The following is a 14,705-nucleotide window of genomic DNA, read 5'->3' on the forward strand; positions in this document are numbered from 1 at the left end:
TGGCGCTTGCTTCCACTATAGTTCTTTGCCTCTGAACAAAGTACTGATCTGATTATACCAGTTTCGAATCACTAGAGCAGAGTAGCAAATGGTCTTTTTGACACAAGCAGTTTCAACTGAATAAAATTGTTTACCTAAAAGCTTCCTGATCTAAACTGTTTTTCTGCCCTTGTTATACTTCGTTTTATTTTTAATCCTAAAGCTGAAAAAATAAAGTATTCTTTTGCAAATTCTAAAATTGACTTGGAAGTACTTTGAACACTACTTGGAAACACCAGTTCTGAGATCTCAGGACACTATTTCCCCTACAGTCTAAATTCCTCTACAGACCAAATTTCTGCAGACAAAATTGTCTGACTAAATTGTATTTCCTGTTGTCCTTTTCAGTTCTTGCTAAGCTACTGAAATGCAGGTTGAGATGCCCAAGTGTGCAGCATAGCCTGGGGAGATGTTGGGCTTTGTTGGGAATTTAAGCAGCCTCATTGATTTTGGAAGTGAGTATATTAAATATTTGAGAGATGCTTGACCTGAATTTTTTTTAATCATTAATTTAGGCACCCGCATGAATAATCTATTCAGTTGCCTCACTTTAATCACAACAAACCTTCAATAACCTCTGCTGAATAATGAGTAACTTCTGTACAAGTTTTCCTGAGGAATAGAAATAGATCTGAAATGTCCTCAGGATATTTTCACAACCTAAGGGCTGAAAATTTTTTTAAAAAGGAAACTCAGACTTTGAAGAATATATTTTCAGCCACTTCACAATAAATTCATAAACAATTCATTAACTATCTTTCCCAGTCCAAGGACTATTCTCCTGTTTGACTGGATCCTCTGCTCAGAGCATTTCAACAGCTAAACATCCTGTTTCCAAGATAATCTGGTTTAGGATAATCTGTCCCAGAGATTCATAGGTCATAGACGTTCACAGGCCCTTCTCATCATCTTCATTGCCTTGAAACATTTTATTTTTCAAAGATACAACTACTACCAAGTGATTGAACTTGGCTGACCAGATTTTCTTCCCTCATTTTTCTTTTCTAGTACTGATCAATGCATAACCTCTGTTTCAATCATCTATGACTAGTTTAAGAACACAGAGAATGAAATATAAACTATAAGAGAGGAAATCTTATTAATTAATTATTTAATCTTATATTAAATCTCTTGCTAGAATGTAATGAAGAAAATGGATATTAGGCAAGATCCTCCCTTGATGGAGATTTTTTCCAGCTCTCTAAGAGTGAACAAGCAATGAAAACATACATCTATTTCAAGCTGGTATAATAAGCTTTGTAAAAAATGCAAAACGCAGATTATTTCAAATTGTATTATGATTTTATTATATATTTTGTATCAATAACATGTTTAAGTTTGTATCCTAAATCGTATTTTGCATGCTTAATTTCATGAATACATTGAGACTATTTCATAGGAGACATTCTAAAAAAAAAAATCCCACACGGCAGCCTTTCTGATAATGCCATGGGAGGTGAACAGAAGATAAATAACAAAACAGGCTTCCTCAGTTCAGAGGCTAGATAAATGTGCTCCTTTTCTGATGTCTCCAAGTGTGTTAGGTCTTTTCCTCTTGTCTTTGGGTGATTCTCCAGCTCTCAGCTCTCCTCTCAAACTGGTTTATGCGTTTCCCAGAAGGGAACAGCAGAACCATGAAAAGCATTTTCTTGATATTTGTATTCAGTGTCTCATAGTTTAGTGGTACTTATTATGAAAGGATCAGCCCTCTCAAGAGGAATAAAATGAAACTGTTACCCTCTCAAGTGAAAAATCAAGTGCACAGATCAAAATGTTCTACTAACGCAGATATCTGTGGCTCTGTTTTATTACAGCTACAGTATTTCCCACTCACAATTTATGATATATCCACAACCCCCTACACTTCATACTTCAGGCATCATACCAGGAGGACTGGAAAAATAATTAATTGCATAGTGCTATTTAGATATGAAAGTCAGTTCTGTTATCTTCTAAAAAGTTTTAATTGTGATCATTTATAAAGGACCATTTATGTTGCAATTCACAATGGGTTTGTAGTTCTTTACTAATTTGGTACGCTTTATTGCTGAATATTCAATATTTCTGTGAAATTTTGACACAACCGAGCCATTGAAGAGTGCTCTCATACATCTAATCACATGCATTTCCTCACTGCAAGATCACACTCTTTTGTATTACTATAAAGATAAGGTGCTCATACACATATCACAAAACAGAGCAATGTAATGGCCTTTTTTGAGGAAACCCAATTATAGCCACATGATTTCTAGTCTGAAATATAATTTTAAATTTAATTAATAGATACCTAGATGTTTGGCACTTTAGATGAAAGGAAACTTTGATAAGCTGAAACTTGAACACATTTAATTATACTATGACCTATCAGTCCTGTTTGTTATTCCACACCTGGCTTCTCTCACAAATATCCCGTATAGTTGTGTCTTACCCCATATGTTGTTATTTAACTGCTTTATAAGTTTCTGATTCACCTTGTTACAAACTTGAATGTGCACTGAACTTTATGATGCATTTTGAAAATAAAAGATTTTAAGTAGTGCTCTGCAATTTTTTGTTCAGACTAAAGTGACGCAAGCCATGATCCCTAGAAATATGAAATATATTACTGTCCTATAGCCTAAATTTTTAAAAAGGATTTGGTTTTATGATATTTCTGCCACTATGGATAAAATAAAAACAGATCTACAATGCCACAGTATTTTATTAGGAAAATATGAAAACAACAATTTTACGATGCTCGGTTTGTAGTCGAGTACATTCCTAATGTTATTACAACTTAGCAGAGCACGCATCCTCACCCCGAAGATCAGTGTTATTAAAAACACAACTGGGAACACTTTCCAAAAGCTGCCAGTATCCCTGCTACAGGCTTTCAAAAAAGGTGTTCTGGTAGTAATCTCCCATTTTTTGTAACTACCAGTTTCTTTGTACTGCAGTGTTTCCCTTCTCAGCAGGCTCAGCTCCTTGAGGAGGGCTGCAGTCCTGCCAGCAAAGCACTGCGTTATCCCAACAGCTGCAGTTATGGACCAGACAGCTGTGTGGGCCTGCAGCCTTTCCTCAGCACAGCGCCTGAGAGGCAGCAGACACAATGGCCGCTCCTGGCTTCTGCTCAGCTGACTTCTAAATCAAAGCCCTGTGATGGGGCCTGGCTTACAGCTCTCCACAACAGGCAGTGCAGCATTGGCACTTCTGCAAGTGAAGCCACCCAGATGTTAAAACAGCTCTCAATACTGAAATCCTTAGCAAGAGTTTCCAGTGCTGGAATAAGCCACCACTTGCACTTTATGTAACAAATAAAAGAGAACACTGACAGTGCTCACATGATAATTTTGACTTACTAGGTTCTTTGGCTATGTTTTGTAGTTCCTTGGGAAGTTAAACAGCACATAAAACCAAAACATAATAGCTATCCTAGAAAAAAAAATCTCCTGCTTGCAGAAAGCTGTTTGATTTGTCTGTGGTTTCTGAAATGTAGTACCAATGATCCAGAGAGCTACCATAAGATTTTTACATGCCTTGGCATCCCATCTGTAAGGATATTATCTACACGCCATTCCTTTGTGTTCTGACCAAATGATATATGGGCTGCAGAGATGCAATGTGATAGTTAACCTGCTACAAAAAATTCTACTGCATTAGCTGTGCTTTTATTCTAATGAACTGCCTGAACAAAAAAGTTAGCAAGCGTACCATCATTGGCAAGAAATGCCCAGCCTTCATTCAACTGGCTAGTTTTAATGACAGACTAAGACTCTCATACTGAATTCTGAAGCAGCAGTTCATCTACAGCATTTATTAGATCCCTAAAAGCATACAGATTAAAAGAAATCAACAACTGAAACTGAGCACAAGGCTGTATAATGAACTCAATATGGCTCACACTCATTGGGCCACCTATGTGACTTGAGTCTTTTCCAAATGCATTAGTACATAATACTCCAGGCATTCATTCAGGCTCCAGAAGCCTGTAGAAAGTCTTGGATCTTTTGCCAGGTCCCAGAAACCTGTAAATACTCTGACTGTTTTGTTTTCTTATGCGGATTGATTCTTACACTTTCTGCATTGCTCTATCTCCATTTTAAAAGGCTCATTAATATTCAGAAGAAGAGAGAAAAAAATAGGACAGAAGCATTTTCTCTTGACAAATTCTGATGGATCCATCTAGTCCATTCCATTCAATTAAACCTTTTAGTCTCCACTGTTTAAGGAATTTAATGTTACATGTTTTTTTTTTTTTTTTCACATGGTCTGTGTCAACTTAAGCATCCCATATACTGCAAAAACATTAGCTGAAAGGAAAAGGGAAGGAAACAAACCTGCTCATATCTCCTGATCAGATGAAAAAAAAACAAACCAAAACACTAACACTACATAGCACTGAACTGGATGTTAACAGGATATGCAAGCAGCTAGGTAGGTTTCTGATTATGTTGTCCTACAGACGCCATTCTTTAGCAATTCCATCAAAAGACACAGGTGTATAGTCTTTTAAGTGAATATGATGCTTTCATATTTTAAGGTTTCAGAACTTATTAAAATACTTTATCCTTTAAAACATAGTTTTTTCAGAAAGGAATGCCTCCTATTTATTTCCAAGGAAAGTAAAAAACGTACAGAGCTCAGCTCAGAAAAGATACCAACTCTCAGCTACTTTTTCAGCATAGTCACCACCATAAACTACACTTTTTTTTTGCCAGTGAGGATCAACAGCCTGCATGCCACAATCATAAAAATTTTCACCAGCAGAGGTGACCCATTTTTTCAAAGTTGTTACGATGGTGTCATTGTAAGGAAAATGTCAACACAGTCTGTTCTCCATCTCATGTCACTAGAGGAAGTGTGAGGATGTTACATGGTTGAAACATTAATAAAAGTAATGGTTGGAAGAGTACTAAAATCATGAATTTTTAATAGCTGATGCTTCAATTCTATGTGACCCAACTTAGACTTAAGTCAACAAATCAAAGTAATTTGCATTTTCACCTCCAGTCAGTCAGCACAGGTATATAGCATTGCCAGTTTCAGATCTACTGTGGTGACTGTTCACATAAATTTAAGAAAAAAATGAAAACAATGAACTTCCTTTTGCTTGATAGAGAAGGTAAATATTGGAGGGATTTTATTAATTTTCTCAAGAGAGAACTGAGAAAATTGAACAATTTAAGTGATGAAAGACAAATATCATTTGTGAACTGTTGTGTAGGGGAAATTTATTTGAAACCCTGGAATGCACTATTATTGTGTGTAATGAAAAACAAAATAAGAATCTTATCACAGTAACTTAAGATAGATCCTAAATGCCACCAGTGAGGTCTGCAAGATTGCTTTGAGAATCAAGCCTGAAGCATACAAACAAGGTCACTTTCAAGTTTTTTGATCTCTGATTTCTGAAAACTCCACTTTAAAGATTTCTCTCTGAGTGATTAAATTCCTTATTTACCAACAAATCGTCTGCTGCAGCCAAATAAAATGTAACATTAGTTGTAATTACAGCTTTGAAAGATTCATTTAGACACTTGAGCACAAAGGCTGGCAATGAACTCATTATTTATGCTGCAGCAGATCATTTCTGGTTTGGGGAGGTTCATTGGTAGGTCACTGAGTACAGGTGGTATGAATAATTTACATTTTTTATAGGTATAGGAAGAAATAGCTTATGCTACAGTTACAATTCATGCTAAACAAAGGGGTCTTTGAAAATTTAATTTGATTTATAACATCTATCAAAAATTTTAAATCATAATTCTTTTCAACATTCAAAAGCATACATTTGATTAAATTCCTAAAGGCACTTTTAGTCCCTGCTACCTAATTCCAAGCCTGTTATCTTTCATATTTACAATTCAGCTAATCAGATATGAGATGTGATTTCACCTGTAAGCATTTCCTAAAAAAAAAATTTTAAAAATCATCGATACAGAATGAATAGAATAAACAGCACTGGAGAAATGCTAGTTTTTTGCTAATACAATTTAAAAATAATTCATAACATACTTGGTTGTGTTCAGGTGAAAGGCTTCAAACCTCTTCTCAAATGTGCAAGTGCATCTTCATTGACTTCACTGGGACCTGTGCTTGTATATATGAAGGCAGAGGTGGGTCACAAGGAGCTGTGCCAGATAAAGTATTCCAAACATTGAAGAAAGGTACTCAATTAGATGAGAAAAATAAAATTAAACCCTGCAAATATTAGGTAAATCTGTGCTTTCTCGCATAAAAAACATACAAACAAACAAAAAACTAGAGACAATGAGACGGAAGTCAAATCATTAACGTTTCTCATTGAACAGAGAAAATACTGTTATTTCTTGTTATTCATAATCCCCTTAAAATACATTCTACATTCTAAAATACAATACTACATTCACCAGGATTTATAACCTAGGATAATTTCCTTCCCATAAGCCATATGTCTTCATACATTAATAACACTCAGATCATTTGTTTTAAAGTTTCTGAGGTACATGTTCCAATAGCTTGCTGCTTTTACAGGAGCCCTTTGGGAACTCTGGGGGAAAGGCGAGGGCAGGACAATTCAGAATAACTGGTAGGTAGAATAAAATATAGAGCATACTTGAGTAACATACTATATATAGTTGGTTGTGAAGTTGGTGATAGTAATTCTCCAATCCTGCTTACCTGAAGGTGATGAAAAGTGATGTGATTCTGTGCAAATTCACAAGGAGAGTTGGCATGCTGCCACTAAGGTTAATTGAAGTTGCAAACGTTAAGAAAGCCTATGGAATCATTAGAGTAAACTGTAGATTTAAAAAGATTCACTGACTGTATTATCAAACCAAATGCAAGCCTAGGTAATCACATGACATGACTGCAAATAGTCCAGGGACATATTTTTTCCTTTTTGGCAATTGTACATATGTAGTGAGTCTTATCCTTTTGGTATCTTTCTAAAAGTTTGCATGTAAAAATAGAAACTTCTCTGGGCCGTTTGTACAGAAATCACCTACATCAAAATAATACATAGCAATTGATATTGCTTCTATTTTTTTCTTGACTAGTCAAGTACTTTGTCAAAGCATGAATGCTCTTTTTACACCTATTCTTTATTTTGACACATTTTTTAGTGGCTGCTTTTGAGATTGATATCTGTGAGAAAGTTCTGATGTTTCTAGCATTTCTTCCTGTTTGCAATTTGTACAGTGTAAATCTTCAGTAAGTTTGGCAGTCTAAGAAGTGATCTAAGAAGTAACTTCAAATACTGGAGCTATTGCTTTTTTTCTATGGAGACAAACTGTTTAACTCTGTTCTCTCCTAAGTCTGTTATAACTAGTAAGGGTAAAAGAGATTTAAATTCCTGTGGGAAGTGACCTAACATTTCAATTTTAAACACTGTGATTAACAGTTCTGGTTCAGCATTTGCAACATTTCATTTTCGCTTATAGAGCACTGCATGTGCGTTTAACGTTCAATATAGTTACACAAAAGACAAGGACTTTGCCCCAGTCACTGAGATTCTGAGTCTGCAGCTGTATCCTTAGGAACCTTTGTATCCTTTGTTCCTCTGGAAAGACCTTCTGAGATTGACAGGTCTCCCTGCAGATAACCTGGTCCAGATAAAAGATCAGAATTAGTACCGAGGAGCAGTAGGATACTGTAAACTTGTAAACATGAAAAGTAAGTTTTACGTTTGATCCTAGAAAAGCACAGTTGTAATTGTAGATGGGACAAACATTTGGCTGATGGTATCCTATCTTTAATTCAAATGATGGAGTGAAGGAGTACTAAAGGATTCAGTTGTGTGCTCCTACACATTACACAGTAGGAAATGGGAATAGGATGTGACAAGAATTAAAAACAAACAAACAAAAAAGAAAAAAAATAGCAATAAAATACAGAAGTACATAGTAGCAGAATGACAAAGGAGAAAAGGAAGTAATGAGGACTTCAAAAGGAATTTGTAAATTAGAATGGGATAAAATTAAGAAGGAACATCTGAAGATCACTGTTACGGAAAAAAAAGCCTTGAAGGATACAGAAGCTTCCCTGGTTGAAATACCTAAGGATAAACATATAGACAGAAACTTACTGAACATGACAAATATTCTTTTTTTTCTGAGAGAAAGAAATAGAATATAGGCTCTTAATGTTTTCCAGACTGAGTATCATATTTCATTAGCAAGACTCTCTATTAGCAGATTGTCTCCTAGTCAGAATCATGCTGTTTCCCCTTACAGGAGCTCATAAGGAAGAAATATATATGAAGTTAATGGAGCTTTAATACACATGAAAGGACAGGCAGAAGTCACAGACAAAAAGAAGGTGCAGTATACAGAAAGTATAGTTTGTATAGATCACAAAGCATAGTTCATAACTTAGATAACTGAGCAGGTTTTCCTTCTCAGTGACTTCTGAGCTTTGTTCACAATCATAACATGGCAATATTTTAGGTGAAACTGTATTGATTGCATTCTCCACCCAAATGCTGTAATTCAAGAGCTATTTCTTTGCATTTCATTGAGTTGTGGCATGCCATTTTTTTTCCTTTGTTAGGCTGTTTTCAGTATAGAACTTTACACCAAACAAGTAAATATTAATAGCAACAAACAGGAGACACTTTCTCAGATTTCTACCCATTATATTTTGGTTTTGGAATGTGATGCTTGCTTTGGTTGTCTGATAACCACTCCACTGATGGCAAAATACTGAAGACTGGGATTTGTATAGTCCTTATTGAAAATTTTTATGAAAAAAGTATAACGCTATCCTTAAAGTGGTTCAATCCACTCTATTTCATTACTGTACACTTTAGAAGAACATAAAAAGACCCACTCAGAAGTTCTTTCCATGGCATAAAACAAACAAACAAACAAACAAACAAACAGCATCCCTCAAAATCTAAGTTCCTAAGCACCTTTAGTTTTTTTAATTGTCAATAACAGTTTTGTAGCCCAAGTCAGAATATGCTTAGAAAATTTCATCAATGGATATCAAAGCAGTGGCTGAAAGAATATTAAGAGGAAAAAGATTCATTAGAAGATAACATAAATATAGTTTCTATCAGATGAATTAGAATTCTCTTTGGAAGTTTAAGTCTTACTGCTTCTCTGCAGATGCAAAGGTGACTGCTCAATCCTGAATCTAGTTTGTTCAATTTTGGTAAATCCAAATTGTCTCTGGAAATACAGCTCTCTGAGAACACTTGACCAGTCCTTCAAGGAATGTGTGCCTGGACACGTCAGCTGAGATTATGTTCATAGCAGAATGCTATAGCAAAAATAAAAATGTTGACAAACTAATATGATCCCTCCTACTCCTTCAATCCTGAGAAGGACCACAGATATGTCCCCTGATGTCAATGACTGCACACCATGAGTAGACACGGAAATGTGGGAGGAAGGAACATTCTAGATTGATTTTTATTCATAATCTTTTTGTCTCCTGCAACAGATAACAATTAAAAGCACTTTAAATGTGAAATTGTGGAATATAGAATATTAAATGAGATTTTATTTCTAACGATATTTCTTATTTCTGCATTTTGCTACCTCTCTCAGTCTTTCAGAACATCATATGGATTGTCCTAACAGTGCACTTCAGCATGAAAGATAAGTTGGATGAGCTTATTAGAAATACTCATTGTTGTAACTGAAATCTGATACTAATACCTTTCAGATAAAATGAAACAAGTATAGAAATGGGAGGGAAATGAAGTAATATATCAGAAAAAGTGAACTAACTCACCATAACTCATAGCACTGCAATGAAAATAACTGCATAAACTCTCTTGTAAAAATAGCAGAAAAAAGATCTTAACATCCAGATATGCCACTTACGTTCAGTGATGACTAAGAGGAAAGAGAGAGTTCTGGTCATGTGTAAACTGAGAACTGGAAAACTAATGAGAAAGGTGTGCTGGCTAAACTGAACCACTAGTGTGTTGTTAAGATTGATGACTAAAACTAAATGAAGAAACATTTAGAAAAGCTTCTTAATAATAAGATCTATTACACTGTAGAAATACATCTCAAGAGAAGTGATGGAAACCCATTGCTTGACTCATGTGCATTCGTGCTTGGACAAGACAGTGGAGAATGTACTGAGGAATAATCCTGCACTGGCAGGGGTCAAGGAATGGACTAAGTGATTTAACAAGGCTTTTCCAGCACTTTTTAATGTTGTTTTTGGCAGTAGGTTTATCAGAACAAAAAAGTTATTCAGATGTAATCAGACATATTACCTTGCAAAATTCCTAGCTTTTTTGGTTATTGTTCTGCATTTCAAACTGTTAGACAGAGTTACACTGAATGCCTTTTTGACCTCACTCAGCATCTACTGATAAGATTTGCCCTCAGAAATCCTAAATCCTTGAGACCTGAGAAAAAGTCAAGAGCAAGGAAGACTTAGGGAATATTAGGGAACATTTAAGCAACCTGAATGTACATAAATTGCTAAGTCTGGTTGGGATTCACCCGTTGACTGCTGAAGGCTGATGTCAGCGGGAGGCCATTCAATTATCTATGTAAGTTTGCAGCAATTGAGGAAAGTTCCTGAGGTCTGAAAAAAAAGCAAATATCACCCTTATCTTCAAGAAGGGCCAGATGAGCTACAGGCTGGTAAGCGTCAGCCTGAGAAAGTAAGAGGAAAAACAGTCCTTGAAATTATTTCCAAACATGTGAAAGTCGAGATGACTGGGAACAGTTGGAATGGATTTATGAAGGAGAAAGTAATCATGCCCGGCCAACTTGATAGATTTCTGTGATGAAATTACTTGCCTGATGGGTGTGTGGAGAATGGTGGATGTTGTTTACCCTGATTTTAACAAGGCTTTTGACTCTGGTAAAAGACAAAATGATGAATTATAAAAATAGATAAGTGCTCAGTGATGTGGACCGAGAACTGTCTTTACTGTTAGACTTCAGAGGCTGTGATCAGTGGCAAAAAGTACAGTTGAAAGCCAGACAGGGAGGTGTAACCCAAGCGTAGACACTTGGGCCGATACTTTTTAACATCTTCATTGAAGACCTGGATAACGGGGCAGAATGCATCCTCAGAGAACATGCAGGTCATGTAAAACCTGGAGGAGTGCTTGATAAAACAGAAGGTTGTGTTGCCCTTCAATGGAACCTTAACAGACTGGAGGAATGAGCTAATGGGAGCACTATGCAGTTCAACAAAAAACAATGTAAAGTCTTGGGGAGGATTAACTCCATACACCACTACATAGTTGGGACCAACTGGACACAGTCCTAGTGTTCTTGCTCCAGGTGGCCCTGACTGACCAGGGAAGTAGGACCAGATGACTTCAGATGTTCCTCCAACCATAACCACTCTGTGATTCCATGAACTGGCTGGAAGCAGCCTTGCAGAAAAGGAGTTCTGGTGGGTACCACACTGACTATGAACTAGCAGTACGTCTTTGGAGCAACAGCCTCTTTTCCTGTGTAAGAGAGAGCAGGCAGAGTAAGATGATTCTTCCTCTCTGCTCAGCTATGATGAGACACCATGGAGTACTGGTTTTAGTGCTGGGTTCTTGGTTATAAGAGACATGGAAATGCTGGAGCAAGTCAAGCAAAGGACCACAAAAGTGATTAAGGGACTGAAGCATTTCCATATCAGGAATGTCTGAAGGAGTAAGGACAGTCCAACCAGGAGTAAGGAAATCTCAGAGAGATCCATGTATATAAATACTTGGTAAGGGGACTAAAGAAGACAGAACTAGACCCTTGTTCTGTCTTTGGTCTCCACTCAGAAGAGGCAATGCACAAAAGCTTTCACTACTAAATTTCATAATGTTTTGACCTTTTCCTACTAATGTATATAGATGTAAGAACTACCCCAAATTGTATGTCTATTATTTAATTTTAAAACCATAGATACTTTCACCATATATCCTAAAATCACAGGAAACACAGCTAAATTTGTTCTATACTTTTATTTCTTTTCTCTATTGACATTAGCTGCCTGAAAATAAAAATACAGTATGGCAAGCTAAGCAGATTTTAAAGACTGCCTTAACCTTTCAGATGAAGAACTATCACAGTGCACAGCAAAGCTGTGTAACCAAAGTTTGCAGGAACAGACAGTACTAGGGATTACAGTCCTGAAATTCCTTTTGCAAATTAAGAAATCTTATTTTAAGAAATATAATTATATCTTTGTACTCTTGGAAAACTCATTCACAGACTGGTACATTTTTCAGACTGGTATGTTTTTGGAAGTGCTCAAAACCCAAGTGAAATGAAACAGACTAAATCAGCAACAAGGACAGCTCTAATGAAGCCAAAAGAACCACTTTCCACCTGCTGAGAGTATGATCCAGTATTACTACATACAAAATACATGCTGCTAATCTTCTCATGTAAATAGGGCTAGGTGAGTATATGCTTCCATCACAAATATGGTGATATCCATATTAAGATATAAAGCACTAAAGAAAAATGCACCTATTGGGATCATGAAGAAAGAAAAAGGAAAAACTCAGAGCATGAACATTTCTAAAAGCAACTTCATACTATAATGGTCAGATATATTTTTCCTCTCAAATAATCATCCAGTTCCTGGCTGATTTAATTTTTCCTAGCAGAGAACTTTTCCTCCATGACTGCTTTCTTTTGGAACTGATTCGGACTTCACTAATTTGAAAAACAAACTCTTATTTGACAATTCATAAATATTATGTCAGAGCTATTTCTATGTGCCAAACTTCCAATGTTTATCAGATGTTAAAACTTATTTTACTAAAGAGATGATGTCATTATAGATTCTATGGAGCTGTTTTCTGATCAAACACTCCATATGCTCAAATATACATATACTTTTATATAGGTTTCATTTATTTAGTACTCCATAGGCAGTTAAAAATGCAGTATTCAGCATAGTTTGCTCCTGAGACTGTCAATCAACAGTTACCAGTTTGAATCTGTTGCACTTAAATTCAATAAAACAGTATTTAAAAGAAGCCTTCTGCTCTGAGGGTCTCTTTTTATATTTTTTATTTTTCATTTTTCCTGCAACCATCCTGAAATGTATTGTATTTGAAGCGTGAATAAAAGAAGAAAAAAGCATCAAACATTTTTGTTCATAGCAAGGAGATATGTTGCAGATAGCTTAATGGAAGGCAAGCATTTAGGGATATGAAGAAGTATATTCGCCTGTGACAGAAGCCCAAGCCCAAGCCACAGGAAGTGAGGAACCAAATCAAATTGAAATGTCATGAATATCTTTGTCTTGAGCACACTTTTTCACTATCTGGCACTGTAAGTGCTACACTTAAAAAATGAGATGAGAAATGTTAAAGAGAAATGAATGCATAATGCTTTGAAAGATCAATGAAGTAGCTACTTATCTGCACAGTGGTTTTATTACTTTCAGCAAGGAACATAAATTTCAGCAGCATAGCAGCAGTATCCTACGGCTCGACAACTACAGATGAAAATGCTGAGAAGGTTCAAAGCCACCTGAGGAAGGGTTTCTTAGCAACAGACAGGACCATGAACTGAAGGAAGAGAATGTGATCAAGTTTTTAATGTTATAAACAAAAATGAGATACTGATGTTTCTAATACATGCACTTTCACTACGTAACCAGCTTAAATGAGATGCTGACACTTCATTACATTCAAAAATCTTATTGTGCCTATCTCATGTCTTCTTGCCACAGCATTCAGAAGCATAAGCAAGAATAAACCTCCAGAATAGGTAGTGTCCTACAAACAAATCATTTTGCTGCATTGATTAGACTTCACAAAAGAAGCTGTAAGGAAGTGAATTCAAATCGCTGGCAATTATAAAAAGCCCGAATAAAATCTAATTCATAAGGGAGAAATCACTTTGCAGTTCATCCAGAGAGAACCTCCAAAATGTACAGACTAAGCTTGCAATGCCATGTGGCAGACGAAGAGGGAATTCAGTTTCGTTGAGGACTAGATAAAAAACGAACAGTTCAGCAATAATTATTTTAGCATTTGGAAAATTAAGCTTCCCGTTATCCCACAGTAACAGATGTCATTCTTTCTCACCATAAGCTATCTCCATAATGATCAATAATTCTTTCCCTGTTTCTCTGGGGTCTCTCTCTCTCTCTCTCACACACACACACACAGACACACACACACACACAGTGGTCAGCAAAAAGTTGCAGTGGTGAAAGATCTTCTGTCTTCTGTTACAAATGACTATTTCCACAACAGAATCTGCAGAAAGCAATGAGCTCACCACTGTGCTGCCAGCCAGATTAGTTAGACCTGTCAGTAAAGGATTTGAATTAACCCTGTACTGAAGTACTTAGGGATGTTTATGTTTCCTGTTACACTGATTAATAAGAGGGTAATAAAAAAAAGCTGAATAATAAAAAAAGATATAGAAAGAGCACATTCAATGCTTATTCACTGAGATCACCATAATGAAAATAATAGATTGAAAAACAGATTTAAAAATTACTTTTTTTTTCTTTTTTATTTTTTTCCTGAGAGGGGAGCAATTTTAACATAAAATGGTCTGAAAAATATAAAAAAGATTTTTTAAATGAGTTTTTGTATTTATTGTTTTACACAATTTTTTTTCTGCAGTAGTGTGTTTTGTCTTTGCTTCTGAAGTACCTTCTGTTTTAGAAAACTGTGGCTAAGCCTTCAAAATTGATTTTTCCATTGCAATCAGAATCACTGCAATCAGTGATCACTGGGTTATGTTTTCTTTGTCTCATGCCTC

The sequence above is a fragment of the Lagopus leucura genome, unplaced genomic scaffold (assembly GCF_019238085.1).
Source record: "Lagopus leucura isolate 7727_CA_CO unplaced genomic scaffold, USGS_WTPT01 Super-Scaffold_100001, whole genome shotgun sequence".
NCBI classification, from domain to species: Eukaryota; Metazoa; Chordata; class Aves; order Galliformes; family Phasianidae; genus Lagopus; species Lagopus leucura.